Source organism: Excalfactoria chinensis, chromosome 4, assembly GCF_039878825.1.
Source record: "Excalfactoria chinensis isolate bCotChi1 chromosome 4, bCotChi1.hap2, whole genome shotgun sequence".
Taxonomy (NCBI): Eukaryota; Metazoa; Chordata; class Aves; order Galliformes; family Phasianidae; genus Excalfactoria; species Excalfactoria chinensis.
Genome location: NC_092828.1, coordinates 63,331,317 through 63,353,528, shown reverse-complemented (window position 1 = coordinate 63,353,528; position 22,212 = coordinate 63,331,317).

Below are 22,212 nucleotides of genomic sequence, written 5' to 3'. Positions count from 1 at the left end.
TAAAAACTAAATTACACTGCTTTCCAGTTGAATTTTGCAGCTTGCTCTGTACTTAGTGTCTAGATTGCTTCCTGTAAGTGAGCTAAGAGGTTTCAAGTGATTGACAATAATCAAGCTCTTTTGTTCTACAAAAATGCCTGGCAATTTCAGGAGTTGTGTGAGTAATAGATTGCAATAACAATGTGTGAGATCTGGGGCCAGAGTGTGGTGCGTACTGGTAGGCACTAAATCCACTCCTAGGTACTGAACTCTAAGACAGACACTGGACCTGAATGGCTAATGATAAAATCATCTGACTTTCTCCAGTTGCCTTGATTGAAGACATCATACCTCAGAACCTCAAAATGTATCTGCCAGGTATTTTTTTTTTGTAACAACCCTCAGGCAATGCAGGGGAAGACAAGGCAGAAAAACATGGTTCAGTCACCCATGACACCAGGCTCTCTTAATTTCCCAGTATAAAGAATTCAGCTCTATCCTTATTTTGTGTCACCTTTCCCTGTCTTGCACTAACTCTTGCCATACATGACACAACCTGAAACACACTTGCAAGCAAGTCTGCATTTGCTTTGACATTTGAAATGTTTTCTCTCCCGCACACAGCATCCGGATTGGTGCCCAACTCATGGTTAAATCACCAGAAATCTGATCACTGAAAATTCTGAGTGGTGGTTCCAGATAGCAGATGTCTAATGTGCCTGTATGTACATATTTTTTAGTATGAGTCTACAATGGAACTCTTCAGCCTTGCTTATGCTACTAAAAGCACCTTTTTCTATGGTTTGTTTAATTATGCTTTAATTTGCAACGGAGTCATAAAACTAGCAAATTTACTGCCAGAGTAGAAAAAAAGATCTGCCCTCGCAGGTCTTGTATTTGACCTCAAATTTGTCTTCTTTTTCCTCATAGCAATACAACATCACGTCCCCACTATCTCATTTTCAGCTGCTCAGCATGACAGTGAGTAGTAAGGCCACATGCTGCTAAAACAGACAACAATCTTTTATTTATCATTCACAAATCTCCAGAGCTTCAGTACTGCTCAGGTTTACATACTTCTCATACAAATTATTTAACACTTAACTGTTTGGAGGATTTACAATGAAAGCAGACACCAGATAATTCACAGGGCAACTCACCGCTGTTGAATAAATCACTTCTTTCTGCAGTTCTCACTCGCCACATTTTTGTATCTCTTTTATCTAGATAGTAGGCTCTATATGAGGCATCTTTCCTACCAATATTTCTGGAAGATAGAACAAGCACAGTAAGTAAATGTTTAATTTTGGAAATTGCCAGCCTAGGATACATAAACACTGCTCATCCAATGATGCAAAGAGGAAACATCACTCTGACACACATCACAAAACACTGACATCACTCTTCTGTTACTACTGGCCTTTCAAAATTCTCTGGTTTAGTTTCCTAACTTTTTCTAGCCTTGTTCTAGAGACCATAAATAACTAGCTAAATAACTAACTAAAACTGAGATACAGATTGAACATTTTACAAACTGAGCCTATGGAAAGCTCTCTTTCTTGTAAAATCACACAGTGTAACTTCAGTATTAACTGTATTATTTTTTTCACAGAACCTTACAATAAAAAAAACACAGCAAAATATATTAAAAATACACCTATGTTGCTACTTTCCAATCAGTGGAAAAAAAATTCTTAACTAGCAGAGACAGTGAAGGATTCTTCTTTGCTGTTATGTCATTGATTGATAGGTATCATTTCAAGAGCTCAATAACTCACTTAGATGCTGTGAGGTTAATTACTGCTGGTAAAATACTTCACAGTTTCTGAACAGAAGAAATTATATCCCATTCTAAGTGCTTGAGGTTAATTTGCCCTGGGGTTGGTATACAAATAGCACAAAATCCCCAACTTAATCAAGATGGCCAAACAGACTTCTGCTGTAATAGAAATACATGATACATTTAAAATACAGTCAGTTTTTAGACTTGAGCAATGCTGCTCATAGAAACTGAAATAGGAAAAATCCAAAAGAGATGAAAAGAGAAGCCAATGTATTTCAAAGAGGAAATTAAAACACTGAGAATTGAAAAGACCTCAAACATCATCAAGTTTAGGCTCCTAACATCAGAAGCGACATAGATAACTTATCTCGTCTGTAAGGAAATTAAATAAGAGCAATTAGTATTTTGGTGCTTGCTTCTCTACTCCTGTTTCAAGACTATACTGGAATATAAGTCCTATAGTACTTCTACTTTTTAAAGTTTACTGGGACCTATTGCTACTCTTATGTTTTGATTGCTCTACTTTGTATCTTAAGTAATACCTTTGTGTTAAGCTACTTAGATTCCTGATGTCATCAACATGCCTTCCACAGAAAGAAATCCGATCTTCCTGTGGACTCAGGACTTCTAAGTAGAGTTCTTTCAGTCTCCTACCATAAGATAGGTAGGATCTGTCATCCTGATCATCATGCACCCTCTTCTGTAAAACCTTTATTTTAAAAGGTCACTGTTTTTTATCTACAACCTGCACTTATTTCCAAGTATCAGCACATTTAAAATAGTAAATGACATAAAAACAGAGATCAAGCTGGAGCAGGACTAGTAGCCTGAAGTTATAAACAGCTCTAGCTGTAAAAAGGTTAAGGGAAAGAAGCACCTGCAGTAAAGAAAGAAGATTCTGAAGTCACCAGGCTGTGATTTAGTGCTGTCTTTCAAAACCAAACATATAATCTGTAATGATAATGACAAAGGCATTTGTTCTTGTTAGCTTTTATAGGTTTTGTTTGTTGTCTTTTTGTTTTGTTTTTAACCAGAGGAGTTATACACATGAAAGCTTGCTGGTATTCTTGGAATATGACTGGCCAGTATTTCACCAAGGCCTTTTACAATGGCACAAATACTTGAGCAGTTTCTGAACGTTCACATTCTAGGAAGACTTTATTCTTTTTCAGAGCTACGTCACATAATTACTCTATGATTAACTGTGTCTCTGTCTTTATCACCCATTTTCAATTTACAGTAGATTTCTTATTAGCAGGTCTTAAGTACCTGACACTGTACTAGAACATTTCATTCCATTTCTATTAATGCTGTTTTAAGGTCATTCTGAACTTCCAATATATTATTCTTATCTTATGCACTGACATTGTATCTCAAATTTGAATCATTACCAGAGTTTGTTTTTGTGGCCCATAACATTTCACACTGTTTAGGATAACGTGGACTGTTGGGAAACAGTGGGAAAAAATGGAGATGCAAAATGTGAACCTGGTGGGGAAAAAAGAACAGTTTTCCCCAGCACAAACATAGACAAAAAGCTGGAACTTGTCACTGTCTCTAAAAAGCCCAATTCAGATGGGCTCAGATTTCCCATCACTTCAATTTCAGCATTTAAATTAAATCTTCTATCGCTTATTGTATGATCTGTGACTAAGAAATGAAGTAACTTAATGTGATTGAGTCCACATGAGATCTCTGCTGCCATACCACCAACATCTGCCTCTGACATTGTGGGCCAACGTAAGAAAATAGGAGGCATTATTTTCAGAGTAGTCCTCATAATTTAGGATCTTAATTTAACTATGACAACTGGGTACACAAACTTAAGTTGAATTAATCTGAACTATCAAGTCTTCTTTCTAAACAGTACAAGTAAATTCTTTCAAACTTTGCTCTACAGACTGGCATTTTAAAACAAAAAATGAAGGAGCAGTTCTGATATAGTGCACTTTGTCATGCTTTCTGTCTAGTGGATTTCCTTCTTTTCATTTGAAAACAAACACTGAAAATTTGAATGCTGATCTTCAAAAGTGTCATTTGATGTGACTTTACTGTGTGCATTCAATGAAGAAAAGCACATCAAAAAGTGATCCTATTAAGAACAGAACAAATATCAGATATTTCAACATAATTACTAAAGGTACATTCAGAAAAGCAGTAATTTACTTGATCTGTCATTTCAGGACAAGTATTTTTTTATCGCTCTTCAGAGACACTTATAAGTAGGCACTTATTTAGATTTTAACAACATTTGAATTCTATTTAGATGGGTCCAGGGGATCCCCAGTCTTCATGCTGTGAGTCTGTATTTTTCCCAGCACTACAAAATTATTGACCAAGAGTATTGCTGCCCAATAATATTAACCAGGATCCCCTCAGTCTTCTTATCCCCAGGCTACACAGTCACAGGTTACTCAGCCTTCCCACTTATGGGGGATGCTCCAGACCCTCAATCAACTTTGTGGCCATTTGCGGGACACCTTCCAGGAGATCCCCATCTTTTCTGGATGAGGGAGCCCAGAAATGGACATGGTTTTGAGGACTTGATTCTGCACACCTGCAAAGATATGATTAATTGCTGATCTCATCTTTTCAGTGGTCACAAGGATCACTCCATCTCATGACCACAAGACTCTTTGTTTCTTTTGCAGATCCTGGAGCAACGCACTGGCCCAGCTGAAGTCACAACACTGCTGCTTCAATATTAGGAAGTTGTGAGGGGGACAGTCACTGCAATGAAGAATTAATGAGATACTGCTAATTCTGTTCTAATTTTTATTTTATGACTATAAATGCTTTTATTAAATTTCTTAGATTGAATAAATTCGAGGAAATTATGGAGATGTGAAAGAAGAAAATGCACTCTTACAACCTGTAGGGGTGCAAGATAGTCAAGCAGCACCTTGCTATGTGTATTGGTTGCTAATATACAGATGGTAGCTGTGTTGGTTGTTAATATACAGATGGTAGCAAAGATGGTAACAGATATACAGAAATAATAAGCAAAGGGAAACTCACCAGTGGTGATGCCTTAGCCAAAGAAGCTGGGGCAGTCCTCACTGAAGAGCAATCTCTAAGAGATGCTGCCTCAGTGAAAGACAGCCCTTAAATGAGGTCTCAGAGGAGGTGGAGTTGAGCACAGCTACATCACTCTCACCTGTGCTCCCACAGCTGACCCCACACTTGCCTCAGCTGGTTAATCAGAGGTTCAGGCTGTGATTACCAATGTCCCACACACTATGGCTGGGACAAATCAGAAGCACATGTTGGAAGATAATTGGGAAAGGTGAGTATGAGTTGGATATTCTTCACATCAAGGGAATCAGAAACTGACTGGCAGAGCCTTCAGGGTGAGAAAGACAGCACAGGGATATATATGCAAGCTTCTTTCTGTGGCTGAACATTTTTGAGAGCTAGTTCTCTCCTCTTTCAAAAAAGATACACAATCTGGAAGGTTGTAGGCGCTTCCTATTGGGCCAGGCTTTGTTTCTCCATCTGCACTTGTCAGATACTATTTTTGCAGTGCATCTATTTTTCAAGGCAAGCTAGCATTGTTCAACTCACACATATTTCTGTTTTATATATGTCTCTAAGTAAAAGAGATGAACAACATCCTTCAAGCACAAGCTTAAAGCAGAATCTCATAGGTAATAGATCTGAATAAGAAATATAGTATTTTCTTTTCATGGGAAAATGAAAGCAACCACTCTTCCACAGAACACCCACAGAATCAGCTGAAATATTAATGAGCTAAAGGGAATACATACCAGAGCCTTTGCCTGCTTTATTGGCTCTGCTTTTCCATGAATGGCAGATGATATAAATATTATTGTTAGCCTAGGGGCTCTCTTCAAAAATGCTTGTCTGTATCAACTCATATTGTGAAAAAGTGTCAGTAGCTGTGTTAAACCACTGCAGGCTGAAACTGAAAAAATGGCACAATAATTTTTCCAACCAGTGCATGCAAGATCAAAGCTGTTAAGAGGGGATGACAGGTGGTAGAAATGTTCCAAGGCCCTGACTCACTAGAGGCATAACAGCATCCATTTTAAGTCTAATAAAAGTACTCCCAGTAAAAACACCATAAAAAGCTGCAAGTAGACTGTTAGATCTTTGACCTGGGGGTCAGTCCACCAACAGATCAGCTGGCAGCCCCATGAGAAAAGCATAACAGTATTTTATTCTGCACATAAGGCCAAAACTGTCAGATATTAAAATAATGGAAAATGGCTTTAAAATACATATTTATGCAGGCTACAATAGTAAAATCAATGCCAAAGGACAATTGCTGCATGGATATGTACCTTAAGAAAACAGCATGGGTTTATGCCACTTCTCTTCTCTGTTGCAAACTAGCAATTCTGTTAACATTCTTTCATAAAATGGTGTTCAGTCTTGTAGCTATTTCTTAAGTTAAAAGAATTGACTTCTGTTAAAGTTAATAGATAATACTTTAATGCATAATCTAATAGTGGTAACTAAAAATATTTTGTGGCAGAATAAGGCATCAAAGAAAGACTTCTAGTAAATTATATTAATGGTTGTAATTTAAGAAGCAGAACGTAATTCTGAAGAAAGTTAGTAAAATAAATACCCTTTTTTTCCCTCTGGACTCTCCTGTATAGCTTTCTGTTATACACCTGTGATAATATTTGAATAATCATATTGATGCTTCTAATTGCAGCATCATGGAAGACATCTCAAAGTACATAAAGTGCTAATAGTTAGATATCTACTTTGGAAAGAAGAACAATCAAGAGAGAAATTAACAGGAAATGGGATGTTAAATATCACAGCTATGCAAACTAGATTTAGATGCTAGGTCCTTGGGATGGAGGAGAACAACCTGTCTCTTGCAATGTGGCACAAAAAATGTAGCAGTATTCACAGTGATAATAACCTTCAGGCCTCAAGAAGCACAAAAAAATTGTGAAGTTCACATAAAAATTCACAGAAGAAAAAATAAGGCCAAGGCCGTATAGGGATGTGCTTGGGCCCTTAACCTGTAAATAAATCATACTGATTTTTTTTTTATGTGAAGGAAATCTCAAGTCTATTTCTCCAGAGGAAGACATGAAAGTCTGCTCTGTTTTCTGAGGCAGACCTAGTACAACAGTAGCTTACAGGTTGAAGAGTTCATTTGAATGTTATTTAAGTATCAGCTGCAGAGAGTTTAAAGCGATTTTGCATCAGTCTCTGGAGAGCTTCTAAGGGCAATCCAGCAAAGCTTTAAGGAAAAGGAATAAGCAGAGCTGCAGTGAAAATGGCTGTACTCCATAGGGAACAAGGGCACTTCCAAACCAAGCTGTGAAATCCCATATGTCCTTAACAGGGAGGGAAAGTGGTCACCAATTCATGGGCATTGTCAGGCACACACAGTATATAATCAGTGATTCATGCTGTGCTAGAAGTAGGGGACACTATTCCCAGCTCACTGCTATTTAACAACCTCAGGTACTGCTTGTTGAGTATGACAAGCTAGGCATTGTGACTTGGGAAAAGCTTGGCTTATCCAAGCCTGCTTCAGAGGAGGTCAAGCTCAAGAGCTCATGTCAGGGCCAGTGTGCCACCTGTGCCATCCTGAAAGGGAAGAAACACAGAGAGGGCAAAGCCTCTGCCTCACCTGGGCCCTGCCAGAAGATTGGGTTGGCACATCTGTATGGCTCCCTGCTAAGAGCAGGCAGGGTAGTATAGGCATGAGCCAGTATTCGAAATAAAGACAGCTTCCCAGGCATCCCCAGGCTAATCGTAAAATACATTCTGAAAAGTCTAACGTGGACTAAATAAAACAGCTTGTGCACATACACTAACCAGCTCCAACTTCATCACAAGATTTGTTCCAGTACTCCAGTTGAACTGACGAACACGTTAAGTGTCTGTCCACATGGAATCAGTGCTGCTTCACAATCCCAAGCAGCAAAAGAAAGGAAGAGAGACCCTTTTTGAGACAAGCAGGTAGGAGCGAACTGGGGAGCAGCAGCCATGATGGGCAGTCAGGATGGGCAGTAAGGGAAATGGTACTCTCTCAGTTTCGGTTTACGTGCCAATTAATCTGGTTTTCTATCAAACAACAGGAATATTTCCACGCAAGAGATACTTCTCATCATTCTTCTTTCCTTCTGAAGTGAATATGAAATTAAAAGAACAGACAAAGGTGCTTTTCTTCATCTAACAATCACTGGGTCCTGTCAAGGTGAAATAGTTCATGTAAGGCAGCAGTTCTTGTCCCCAAAAGAGCTGGTTGGTAGAATGAAAGAATGCCATTCCACAAACACATAATGCTTCCTGACATTTAAAGAACACCAAATCATATGTTTTAAAAATAAATCATGTATAAAGAACAAATCCTACAGGAGTGAGGATTATTACTGTAATTCCAGTAAGTGAAAAGAGAACATACATATCTTACCTGCTGTGTACTGTATATGCTGATCAGGTTTTTAAAGAGTAGATACAGCTTCAGTATCTGATTTCCAAGAATTCCCTGCTTATCACAGAGATTACTTTAATTTCTCTCTCTTTGGAGAGATGTGATTATTTCTCTGCTTTATATCCTTTTGTGTGATGTGCTACTTGTCCCTTATCAAATGCCTCCTTGAAAAGGTGAATGCTAATGTCAAAGAATATACATAAAAGAAAGAACAAAACATTTTTTTTTCCTAGTTGTTGGCACAGAACAATTTGCCTTTTGAAGCAGTAAAATTCATTGGTGATAATACTGTTACAACATATTTAAATTAATAAAGCATTGATCCTGCAGGGGAACATAATTAGCTCTGCAGAAATACATGCAGGGGGATGTAAAAAAAACTGTTGTAAAGTGACTTGAATTGTAAGTAAGGGGCAGTGATATTTTTACTGTATATACAATATAGGTGGATCTGCCCATGTGTTAAGGCACTCAGCTAGATGGAACAAAGGAGAAGGGCAGGAACAACGTACTATTTTTTTTTTTTCTTTAAAAATATGTTGTTTAATAGCTATTTGGTCTCTGAATTATTATATTCCCTGGAAGGACTTGAAGGAGTGTTAAGAGGTGCTGCCTTGCATGTTGGTTTCATGAAGTGCTACTTGGCAAATCTTCCTGCTCCACAGATGTGAGTTACCTGGTGATCAGAGCTGAAGGCAGTAAAAGAGAAAGCAGGATAGCACAGCAGCTCCAGCCCAGGAGTGACAAGCAGGTAGAAGCGGAATGGGGAGCAGCAGCCATGATGGGCAGTAAGGATGAGGAGTAGGCTTATGTGAAAGAGGAATGGAAAGAGTGTTGCACGCATCCTGCACTACTGGCCATGCTGCAAGAGGATGACTGCCTCCAAATCCATGGAGAAGATGCCAAAGCTGTCCATGTGGAGCATGGTCAGGAAGAGGTAAGTGGGACATCTAAGTATGAAGGGCAGTATTGGCTGTGGCAGCACTACACTGTTGGATTTTCACAGTAAAGGAACACTAGCTCATGTCCAAGATCTTGCTGAAGTAAAACCATGATTTTTTTTTCAACAGAAATACCCAGAGGAAAACAAAGATAATGTGTACAGGTTAGGTCTGTCAAACAGAAATAACGTGCACAGGATAGGTCCTGTCCAAGTTCATTCTGCTCTGACAAATTCCCCACGATGTATTCATGATTCATAATTTGTAATTAATGCATAAGTAATTGTTATATTAATTTTCCTAATCTTAAGTAAGCATTGTGGCAACACTGTCTAACCCCACTGCTGATTTTTTTAGTAAGATTGAATATTCCTTGGCAGAATGCTTGGATTAATAGAAGAAGCATATTCTGAGTTGCTTTACTCAAGCATTATGGACAGGCAGCTAATTACTGTAAGTCATGACTGCATAGGCTGAACTATGAACTGAATCATAGAATCACAGAATCACAAGGTTGGAAAGGACCTACAAGATCATCTAGTCCAACCATCCTCCCTCCCACTGCTGTAGCTACAACAGCTAAACCCGAAGTGGGGTGAATCCCATGATCTCTAATCTGTCCAGGAAGTCCAGTAGCTTGTCATCTACTGAAATTACACTCTGCCAGATCTCTAAGAAAGGCTGGCAGCACATCAGAAAGGATATGTAAAGACTGAAGGAAAGGAAAAAAAAGGAGAAATATCTCATAGCTATCATGGGTGTTACCCCTGACATAGACATTCGCAATTTTATTCCTAAAAACCTTGGGAAGGAGAAAGCATTACCATCACCTCAACAATACTTATTTCAGCATTACAAACATTGGTATTGCCCTGAAGTGGACTACTTTTGTGCTTGATTATTCATGTGCTAAACTTCAAAAAATAGCCTTATCCTACACAAAAAAATGAAAACAAACAAACAACAGCAACTCTTGCTTGGTTTCTGCAGATCTTGTTGATTAAAACTCAGACATGTGGACTGCCCTGATGGAAACTCCCACTCTTAGAGCAAAACACAAGCTTAAACTTGGCTGCATTCTTACTGCTTTGATGGACTTTTTATACAAAGGGAATGAGCTCATGCAGACACAACATATTCCTGCAGCACCTGCTTACTGAAAGCTTTTATTGAAATCCATATGACAAGTCAGACAAGTGCAGACCCTTTAAAGGAGCTGAAGAGTATCGCTAGGTCTGCAATTTTTAAATGATCCTCTAAAAAAAAATCTTAGACACATTACAACTGGTTATTAAATGAGCACGCGTTGCACAAGTGACAGCAATTTCTGTTCACAAAAAGCTTTCTGCTTTCATTCAGTATCCTATTACAAAATACACATCAAACTTTAAAACCATCATGTAGTCACAAGCCAAAGAGGTTATTTCCCAGATTGATTTATCACATTACTTGTTCTATCCTGGGGAGGAGCAGCACCTTCCCTTCCCACTCCCCCTGTTTAATTCAGATGGTGGCCAGGACCGGTGTGAGGTTGGCTTGTGCCTCATCCCAGAAGAGCTCTGCCAGGCTGCTGTGTCCTATCACCAGCATCTACCCCAGTGAAGGTCTCACTGAAACCAATGTGTCCCTCCAAGCCATCACTGTCAGACAAAACAGCCACAGTACTGGAAAATAGCTTCTTTGCCCCGTTAACATTTAGGATGCAGACAAATCAGCTTACCCCAAATGAGAGGCTTTTACAGTTACTTACAAGCTATCAGTGAGCAAACAGCATGCTGGCACATTTTTTGAGCATTTTAAACTCACTTCTGCTTTTAAATTAAAGCTGCAGATAAACATAATGTTTTGTGTGTTTCTTCAGAGAGTGTAAGAATTAGAGACTTAATGCCATTGCCACTCTGAGTGCCTTTCTCTGCCCTGCTTGCAAGTACAGATACATAGATGCTTTTTTCAGCTTATGAGGAGGCCGTACAAAATTGATTGTGAGGAACTTCATCATGCACTTGAATGCTATTACCTCTGAAGCCTTTTTAAAATCAGCGTCCAATGCTTTTGCAAACTTTCCCTGATGAATTTGCATTTTTGAAATTTCATGCAATTAAGTTTCACCCAATTTCTTACACTAAAATAGTGATGAGTTATGAAATGCAGCATTGAGAGGCATGGATTTAGAAAAGAAAAAAGAAAAAAGTGCCTTGAGACCAGCATCAGTACGTGAATGAGTATATACTGTAGGTCGTTCCATCATGCTTATCCTGGTGGCAATCAGGATTTTCAGAGAAATTGCTAGTGATTTTTCAGAGAGAAATTGCCATAAATGTGATGCCTGGCGGTCCTATACCAACATTACATTATAATACCAATTATGATCACCTATCTATAAAATTGCTAATGCAGAGAAAAGGAAATGGAGAAAATAGAAAGAATACTGAATTGCATGGAAAGGCTGAAGAAACCAGGCCTCTTTAAAAATGGAGAAACAAGAGCCAGGAGAAATGTAGACTGTAGAAAGTATATGAGTGATTTTATTACCTTGTTCACACAGCCTGACTGAGAGAGGTGCTCATCTAACGAATCCTTGCCTTAGAGTTACTCAGAAATAAGGTACACATGCTAAAATCAGGGGAAAAAAAAGCAGCACCATGATAAACTACAGCTTAACACCAGAAGAGACACTCTGAATCTTTGCTTTGAGAATGTCAACAACAAAAACAAAGCAAAAAATCTGATAAGCTTTCCTTTGGCAGTTATGAACGTAGTTAATTTTTGGGTTTAGGTGAAAGAAACTCTCTGCTAATCAAGAAGCTAATGAATAATGGAGCTAATCAGAAGCTGGGTTTGGAGAAAAAAAAAAGTTGCTGAAATTAACTTAACAAATAAAATGAACCGAACTGAATGACACTAATCATTTAACTAACTTAATCATTAACTTCTTAATAGAACCCTAACCCATGAAGCATGACAGCCCACCCTGCCCTAACCAACACACAAACACAGCATCTCAAGGGGAGCTCAGGCTCACAGACCCCTCATGCATTTCAGCAGATTCTGAGCAGCTTTGATAAGGGAGGAAGCAAAGAGAAAAAAGGAGAAGCTACAGGAGAAGCTGAAACTGCAAAGAGCATCCTGGAAATTGTGCTGGAGTTGCAGCATTTCCTAGATCAAGATGCCATGGGGTGAGAGCAGCTCCAACGATACAGTCATAATCTCAGTGAATGAAAAATTAATAGCTGAAAACAAATATCTCCATCAGAATACATAAGTGATACAATTAGGCATTTTCATTTGGAAATAACACTGTGCATATGATTGTCCATATTCTGTATTATTATTATTGTCCTATAGACTCTACAGAACTCCAAGGAAATGTCTCATTTTTCTATCTATCTCTTTTCCCCCCCCTTTTTTTTGGTCATTATATGCTACCTTGGTGATGTCAGTTGGCTTATTTCAGATTTATGAGATTCATGGTAAAGTTGGTAAATTTTATGCTCAGTGAAAAATTTCCTCAGTGTTTATTCTCATGGCAAGGTGCTCCTAGGCATGGATTTTTTTCTGCAGTCCATGCAAACACTGAAATAAAAGCAATACATACAAAGAAGAGAGAAAAAGGCTCAGGCTTTGTTATTTTACCAAATAGTTGGTAGAGTGCTGTTAATCTGGTAAAAAGCAGATGAAACATTTTATACCAGGATGGTTCCTTTGAGATGGCATTTCTCACAGAAGTCTTTAGCATTTAATTAATAAATGAATAACGTTTACAAAATCACCTTTTCACAAATTAAAAAATAGGATAATACCTTACTCCATCCATAACATGGATTATATACAGTAGCACACAGCGGACAGTAGAGAACGGATTATATTCTGCCATATTTGCAAAATTGATCAGCCAATTTTCATTTTCAGAAGTTGTCATAAAAAATTTTAAAAAATATATTGTTTTTCTGATTTGTTTTGAATTCCAAAGATGAGAATCTAACACAATATCATTCTTATTACAAACTGCAAAGTTGGTGGTTTTCTATAGTCCTCATTCGCCACCATAAAATTTAAATCATATTTTTATGGCAATTTAGTTAGACTGCTCAGAAATTACTAATAAAAACTGGCAGCAGAGAGAAGGGCTCCTGAGACTGGTGGTAAGTACATTAAACTTAAGATGAGTAGGAATCACAGAATCATAGAATTACCCAGTTTGGAAAAGTCCTCGAAGATCATGAAGTCCAACCGCAGCCTAACCATAGTACCCTAACTCTAACAACTCCCTGCTAAATCATATCCCTGAGCACCACATCCAAACAGCTCTTAAATACATCCAGGGACGGTGACCCAACCACCTCCCTGGGGAGCCTATTCTGTGAATGAAAGATGCTGACTTTATTGTGCTAATAAGAAGAACCCTGTCCTGAGAAGCAGAGACTTGGGGCTCTGTAGGTCTTGTCTTCGGTGGCCAAAGGGCCTGTTAGCTTCAGCTCCAGATTTGGCCAGATTTAACGCTCAGTGCAGAGTGGATTCAGTCAGGTGGTTCTTGGTACATCTCTTGTTTTAACTAAAATGGGAGGTGTGCAGTCCATGAACACACCCACATAGCAGGAAATCTAGTGGCACTAGGCAGGCTGTCAAGTTTAAATGTGTGTGAGAGACCTTCACCCACCAGTGGTTTACAGATGACTCATCCCCTTACCTTACAACTCCTTCTGCAGTTGAAAGCCTGTTTTTTGTTTACTGAATCAGCTTTTTCACATTTTGTATTGTCAAGAAAAGGCTGCCTTCCTCCTCTGCAATCCACTTCTGCCAGCAACTGGAGGTTGTTCTTTGTTATTCCCAATGGCACGCTAGACAGACCTTTGCCTTACTGACTCTCACAGTGATTTTGGCTATCCAACCGTACAACCCCGCATGAAATTAGGAAGCATTACATTGATCTGATAAATGCGAAGTTGCATCAGAGAAAGATTACAGAACAAAAATATGCCAGCATTTAGGTTTCCTACACAGTGCATGGAAAAGACAGGCTACCCAGGTGGGATGCACAAAATGGCAAGTCATCTTATTACATTTTCAGCTAATTAACCAGATTTAAGCATTGAGAATATTCACCACAGGTTGGTCCCAAACTATCCAGAGTCCAAAACTTCTCCCAGTCAAATGGCACCTTCTGTCTCACAATAACACTGTGGAGATAGTTATGACATTTAAGAGCAGCAAGGTTGGACTATCTGGTGCAATACAGCTTTTTCTGCTATGTTCTCCCATCTGAAAACTATGGAGGAAGAGATGAAACTGGATTTCTGAGATAAGAAACCAATGAGGAGGCCACTGTGTGAAAACCTGGAGGCAGACCAGAGATGAAAGAATGTCATTTCTTCAGTGTTGCCAGTAAAGGTCTGCCATCATGTGAACATAGTTGCAGTCTTCCAGGGAATCTTGTATGAAACAACCCAGTTGGAATCAGAGCTGCAGCAGGTCAGCTCCACACACACCTGACTTTCAGAAGGGAACACAGAAAACAGTCATTTTACCTCTGATCTCTCTGTCCTAATCCTTATGGGAGACATACAGAACAACTTCAAAAGGTAACTGTTCGCAATGCAATTTATAACTCTCTTGGATTTCAAATATCAGGGATCTAACACAGGTGTGGGTTTTACGGCAGATCATAATCTCTCTTGGCATTAACCTCTTGATGTTTCACAGCCTGTAAATAAAATTGCTTCCCTTGCAATGGAAAGATCATCACCTTAATATGTCTCTCCGTGGTAGTGTTCCATCTATTCTGTGGATACCAGACCTTTTCTCTCAGTCAGGATAGTTGATACATATCTGATGATTTGCATCTTTTCAGACTGCATATAGCACTGAAGTCTCCCACTTCCCTTTCTTACTAGAAGGAAGGCGCAGGTGCCCAAGAGCTTTTTGGTAAATCTTTTTCTAGTTACACTGGTTGGTCCTGCTAAGTGTACCATGACCACAAGAATATTTCTGCAGAGATCTCTGTATCCAGCCTTATCAAATACAGATTATCAAATTAAACATCAAACAATTAAAATGTTCCAACCACGGCTTCTTTTTACCTTTTGATACAAACCCTATGTTTGCTGTCAGTTTTGAGCTGCATGCAAGCTAAGGTGAGTCAAGAAATTTCATTCAGCATCTTCAGGATCATATGAAATGGAATCATCCAAACAAAAGTGTAAAGAAAACTGTAGTTAAAGAAATAAATACTCTCAAAGTTCAGTGCACACTCAAATACTTTATCGAATTACATATAATACCAATGGATAAGACATGACATGTACTTGATAATTAGGGGTTTTTTGTTTGTTTGTTTGGGTTTTTTGTTTTGTTTTGTTTTCCCATTTCTCTTTCAGAAAGTTTTGGTTTATTCTCTGTTCCTGTGGGTAGATAACTCAATTATCTGCAGCTGGGCACCGATCTGATGCTTCTCTCCAATCACTGAGCCATTTTAGTAGTTCACATTCCATCCACACCTTTGAAAAGATCAGTCTTCAGAAACAATTCAGAAACAGTTAAGCCAATGCTTAACATTCAGTCCCTTTCATACTTTCTGGGCAGAGGGACACTTTTCTGAGCTTGCTGCTCCTGAAGCTGCAGCTGAAAGTAAAAACAAGTCCATGGATTTGAACTCCTCTGCTCAATTTCTGCCATAAGGATTAGAGGTTTTTTTTTTGATTTGCACTGGAAGTTGACGGCTGTATTTTTTGGTGGTAAATTCTAACAATCAAGAATAGAATAGCAAGAAAGTTTCAGGCATTTTAGCACCTCACTTGTTAGCAGTGTTTACTAGACATTTATATAAGCATAACAATTGAAACTCGTTAAACTAAGATGTAGCTTCATACATTCTGAGTCACTCTGTTTTTTCTTTTTTCTTTTTTTTCCTCCCCAACGAACAACAAAGCACTGTGATGAAATTTTCCAAAAGCTGCATGGGCTGCTTTCCACGTCCTTCAGCAATGATATTTTGACAAGGCATAGCGTGAGAAGCACCTGCCTGCAAGGAGTGCTGCTGTTGCTGATACTCAGAAGATCACACATCCTTGACTGATGGCTCCTGAGGAACTTCTCCCAGCTGGCCACAGGCTAGGTGAGGAGGAGCATCCTTCAGCTGAAACAGGCTGTATCGCTGTGCAGAACAGGTTCAGATATACAGCCTGATACAGGATAATGCTTGGAGAAACTCTTATCACTGTTCCACACAAAGCACTGCTTTGTACAATATTTTTCCTTGTAACCCACTTGAGAGATGAGGAAAGAGACTACCTGGGAGAGATGTGGCATGGAGCTGGGAAGGGTGAAGAGCAGCTCCATTTAGCCAACCCAACCCCAGACTGAGTTACAGTAACTGAGTCAGGAGAGAAGCATATTTGCTTAGTGAGTAAATCTGGAGGGAGCCAAGTGGAATTAAAATATATATATGTACACATCACATAAGCCTCAGTCTCCTGGCCAAATTTACTCCCACTCATTGTATAGGTTTTATGCTGAAAATGTACTTAGTTGAGAAAATAAGAATGAGCAGGATCAGCTTTATGAGATGGCTTCTGTAACAGATACAAACACATGAAATGGATTTGCCCATTAAAGTGCTCTTAAATTAAGCGCATTTAATTCCCTACGTCCCTACTCAAACAAACATATTTTTCATATAATTCCCAGAGCTGCTTTCATTTCTAAACACAGAAATACTTATGCTGTCTCCAGGCAACTGGACTTGTTGCTGTTAATTTGCAGGACACAAACAACAAACTATGTCATTGAGCAGTACAGGCGTTAAGAAAGCTTTTCAGCACCGAATTTTAATTTTCAGCCTTCCTTCAACACAAAATCCCATTTTATTCTATATGACTTTGTTGAAATAGATATTGTATCTTAATTTACATAAATCTGTGGAGTAAAGCAAGTCTAAATCATCTGTGAATGATACTGACTTGAAGCTAATGTCCCTGAAATGTTTTTTTTTGTTGGTTTTTTTTTGTGTTTTTTTTTTTTTACTGTTGGGTTTAACATACATAACAAGAATGTTTGTAGTTTTCAGGAAAGGTGTAAAATTCTGATTTACTCACAACTCCTTTACATAGCAGTAAGTATTGTATTTAGGTAGCATAAGGTAATTTCGGATATGATACCTGATAAATACTGGAGATAGAAAAGATAGATCAAAATTTAGCATTACACAAGCCTCAGCATGCTGCACAAACAGCTTAAATCAGGCTACTTTTAGTTAGATGTCTAGGAAGTTGGACAAGAGGTAAACATGGGAGATCCTCAATACAAGTGAAGGTGGGGAGCAGAGAGACCTTCCCACAGTCAAAGATCAGGCAAATGTGATAGTTCACAATGTATTCTATGCTTACGACTCTATGATAATAGAATCATAGAATGCCTTTGGTTGGAAGGGACCCCAAGGATCATCAAATTCCAATCTCCCTGCCACAGGCAGGGCTACCAACCTCCAGATGTAATAGATCAGATGGGGCCTTACAAGGGCAGAGCAGAGAGGGACAACCTCCTCCCCACCTCCACTAGCCACCCCTTTTCTGATGGAGCCAAGGGTACCACTGGCCTTCTGAGCTGCAAGAACAGACTGCTGGCTCATGTTCAGTTTTTCATCCACCAGGACCCCCAGCTCCTTCTCCACAGTACTACTCTGAAGGAGGTCTTCTCCCAGTCTGTATAGGTATCTGGGATTACTCTGACCCAAGTGTAAAACCTTGTTCTTTGCTATGTTGAACCTCATTAGGTTCACATAGGCCCACCTTTTGAGTTTGCTGAGGTTCCTCTGGATGGCATCCCTTCCTTTGAATACATCAGCTGCACAACTCAACTTGGTGTGATCAGCAAACCTGCTGAGGATGCACTTGAGTCCATCATCAGTGTCATGATGAAGATGTTAAAGAACACTGGCCCCATGATAGACCTTTGGGGGACACCGCTTGTCACTGGCCTCCACCTGGACATAGTGCCATTGACCATAACCCTGTGTCTACATTCTTCCAACCAATTCCTTATCCACTGAATAGTCCACCGCTCAAATCTGTACCTCCCCAAGTTAGAGATAAGAATGTGGTGGGGGACTATGTCAAAGGCCTTTTGTTTTGTCCCAGAGGACTTCACCCAACAGCCATGACTTTTCAAATACTACAGAGAGCAGCTCAGCAACCACATCAACCAGTTCCTTTAGGACCCTAGGATGATGCATGCCATCCAGACTCACAGACTTGTATACATTCAGTCTCAGGACGTGTTCTCCAGTGAAGGCTGATACAAAAAAACTCATTTACTACCTCAGCATTCTCCATATCTGTCATAGCCAGTCCTCCTTTCTCATTTACCAAAGGAGGTATACTCTCTTAGACCTGCCTCTTCTGGCCAATGTACCTATAGAATCCCTTCTTGTTGTTTTTAACTAATTCAGTTCCATCTTCACCTTGACTTTCCTAATCCTCTCTCTGCAAGTCTGGACAGCAGCCCTGTAGATCATGTGGAATAAAATAAAATCACAGTGTATCTGATGACATCTTATAGATTAAGACTATTTTATCATGATAAAAAGCAGTGAAATCAGGATTCAATCCAACATGCTGTCACCCCAGCACTGAGGACGTCCCCATGTGGGAGTCTATCCACAAACTTTCTAAAATATCCTTTAAGCACATATCCTTTTAGCCCTAATGAGTTAATCTCTTGTTAACAGTCTTCAAAATAATCATACCTCTTGCATTCAAAATTTGGTGGGGTTCTTTTGCTTTCATCTGACCAGTCGCCAACAGCATATATTCACATTTGAACTGAGTTTTTTCAGTTCTCCATTTAATGGACTGGTTTTGAGTAAAATTATTTCTTATTTATTGTTTTGAGAATATTGGACTGTTTCTGTTTGTTTGTACTCCATCTTCCTCTGTAGATTACCAGACAGCTACAAGTTTGCAGCCCCATGTCACTAAACCTTACTTATTGTTATTAGAAATACCAGCCACTGTACCTACTATCATTCCTTCAAAAGAAATAAAATAAAACTCCTATGGCAGATTTCAGCAGAGAAGATTAAAATTTTACATGGTTCTGAAAACAGTCAGAGACAAAACAGAATGACAAATTCAGCTGTGGGAATCATCGTCTCTCCTTGCAACCACACTGTTTTCTCCACAGCTCATGACTTTGCCAGGCTCTTTGGAAAAAGTTGCAAGCAGTATGTTTGATGAATACGGTTATATTACAGCAGCACCCGTCAAAAGAGCATTGTGCTCTTTTGTTTAGAGAATACCTTATCTTTCTGAATGTAATGACTAGAAGTGCTTGAGAGAATGAGGGATAGACTGATACTATTTCCAGAAATAAGAGCATACTAGAAACTGTATACCATAGATGTCAGGTAACTCATAGATGTGAAGTGGCTCAAGATGAGGTTCCAGGTGTATGGGAGAATGGCATATACAAATTTGATAACCCAGATTTATAGATTTCAGGGTCAGACAGCACTATTAGTCTGATATTGCTTAGTTTTACCTATTGCATATAACATACTTCCCTGTAGCGGGTCATAGAATTTGTGACCAGCTGGAGTCCATCCTCAAGGAAGGCATTCTGTCTTGAACTGCAAATACCAAGATATGGAAAATTATTAGTTTTGTGGTTTATGTTTACAGTGTCTGTAACCTTTTGAAAATGTGGATACTTGAACTGTATGTGGTGCCTTGGACACATAACTGCAAATAAATCCATACTTATTTTCAGAATGATCTCTCATCCTGCAGACTGTGTTTATGTATCTAAAGGAGCACATCAATTCCTTTTTGCAGTCCTTGAAAACAAGACCAGCTCCACTGAAAAAGAATGTGTTGCGTGTGCTCCAGGACTGCTCCACAAAACAAATTAATGGGGAAATGGTTGCAAAAACCACACTCCTCATCCAAACTAATGTACCAGCACAGGCACCCTGTAAATCCAAAGCATTTTCAAAATCACTGCTGGACAGAATTCTTAAATCTGAAGATTTCTTGTCTTTAAATATATAATCCACATTTGTTTTTGGTAAAACATCCCATCAAATTCACATTAACAACTTGCTTCTTTTAATTATCATTCTGTCACTCTGCCATTGTTATCTTTCATGAGTTTTATCACTTAATTCCTCTTTTTAAAATTATTATCAACATAAATCAGGCAAAGAAATGAGCTAAGTACTCTTTTTGTCAGAACCACACTCCAAGCATTCCTGAGAAAGAAGAAAATATCACATCTTGTACCTAGGTTGCAGTGGTTTTTAGGCTGTGACTGCTCTCATAAAGTGTCAGAGCATGGCCATGCTCTGTGCAGCAGGTGCTGGAGCAGACCCGAGATTAGGCAGAGTGATAGGGAAAGAATGACAGGACCATCAGGGAATTAATTACAATGACCTCAGTGTGTGGAAATCCCAGATCACCTCAAGACAAGAACTGTACTCAGGCTGGCAATGGACTCTGAGGGACTGGTCACTGAGAGCCCTGCATTGACCTTTCTGCTTGAGCTGTCGCACAAAAGAGCAGGGTACAAGAGCAGCAGAAGAACCCATGTGGCTGAGCAATAGCCACTGTGCAATAATTTTTGCTGCAAAATACAACCCAGCAAGACAAACATGCTATCACTGTTAGCAGGTATTTGCATTATGAAGATTTAAAGGAACAGATAATTTATTTTGTTAAAAGAATACATATATTCTCTCAATGACAAAACAGATAAACAAACAGCTACTATGCCTCCACACCATACAAAATACCCCACTTCTCCAAGAAACTTCAATCCCTTTAAAAAAATAAAAGAGTGTCCTGTTCAACTTAAAATTTTGACCTTAACCTACAGCCATCAAGTGTATTTGCCATGTCCTCACCGCATGTTCAACACTAAATTCAATTTCTTATTATTTATTTATTAGCTGTTATCTGACCACTGCAACAACCAGCTATCAGAGCACATTGGTAAAATCCTTTGTTGTATGCAAGCTAAAAAGAAAATAATAATAGTAATAATAATAAAATCATCCATCCTAGGGAACACTCCTATTTAAGATCAGTCCTCAAAACAGACATATGTAGTACGTCCAGATTTGTTCATAATTTCATTTTATTTACAAGTAAACTTAGTTTAAGTGTTCATAAACACATTCTGAAAGCAGTCAGGAGTATTTCTGAAAAGCCATATAAAATGCAAGCGCACTTAGTTCTTGTTTGCTCAGCCTTCTGCATACCAGTGCAAGTGCATCTAAAATGTTGACCTCCTTTCCTCTCTCCTCTTTGACAACTTTGTTTTACATCTTCCTGTTGCCTGTGGCTTAAGAATTATTGCTTTTCCCTTATTTAAAAATAAAAAAAAAAAAATTAGTTTATCAGGTAAAAGCAGATGCTAAAACTAGATTCTCCAATCATCACATGAAATATATCCATACATATGTATGACTTTATCAGGTAGTAGCAGGTACTGAATATTTATCCCTCCAGCCATAATGGCTACACATTACAAATGTATTACTCTTCAGTATCTGCTATGCAGCCTCCTCCCAGTTGTCTCAAATGACCAAATACCTCCTATCTCTGCTGGCCATTAGATTTTTTCTTTCTTTTTTCTTTTCTTTTGCTTCATTTTCACTACCTGCACTACACCTAATCATGCCAGTGTTGTGTCCTCCAAAAATACACATGTAATAATACCCACTCATTTCCAATTTTGCTATCAAGGAAAGTGTGTGTGTCAGGAGGTCAATAAACACACAAATTAGAAGTGTTAAATAGACAAATGAGGCTTCCAAATCAAATAGAGACGCTTTCCAGGTCACCTTCATATATAGTACTTTAAGCACCTCATAAATTTCACATAATGATGGCCCGGGATGAAATCCCCTTAGAAATCTCTGTAATCTAAATCTTTTTGTTCCTAGTCAAGTATGAGATTATTTATGTTTCAGTGAACATACAAAAAGCTTTGCCCCTCCTTAATGAAAAGAGAAGCTTCACAGTATGAAGCTGAGAAAAATTTTAAGAAAATTAGTCACCACACAAAGAGCTGCAAGTATAACATGT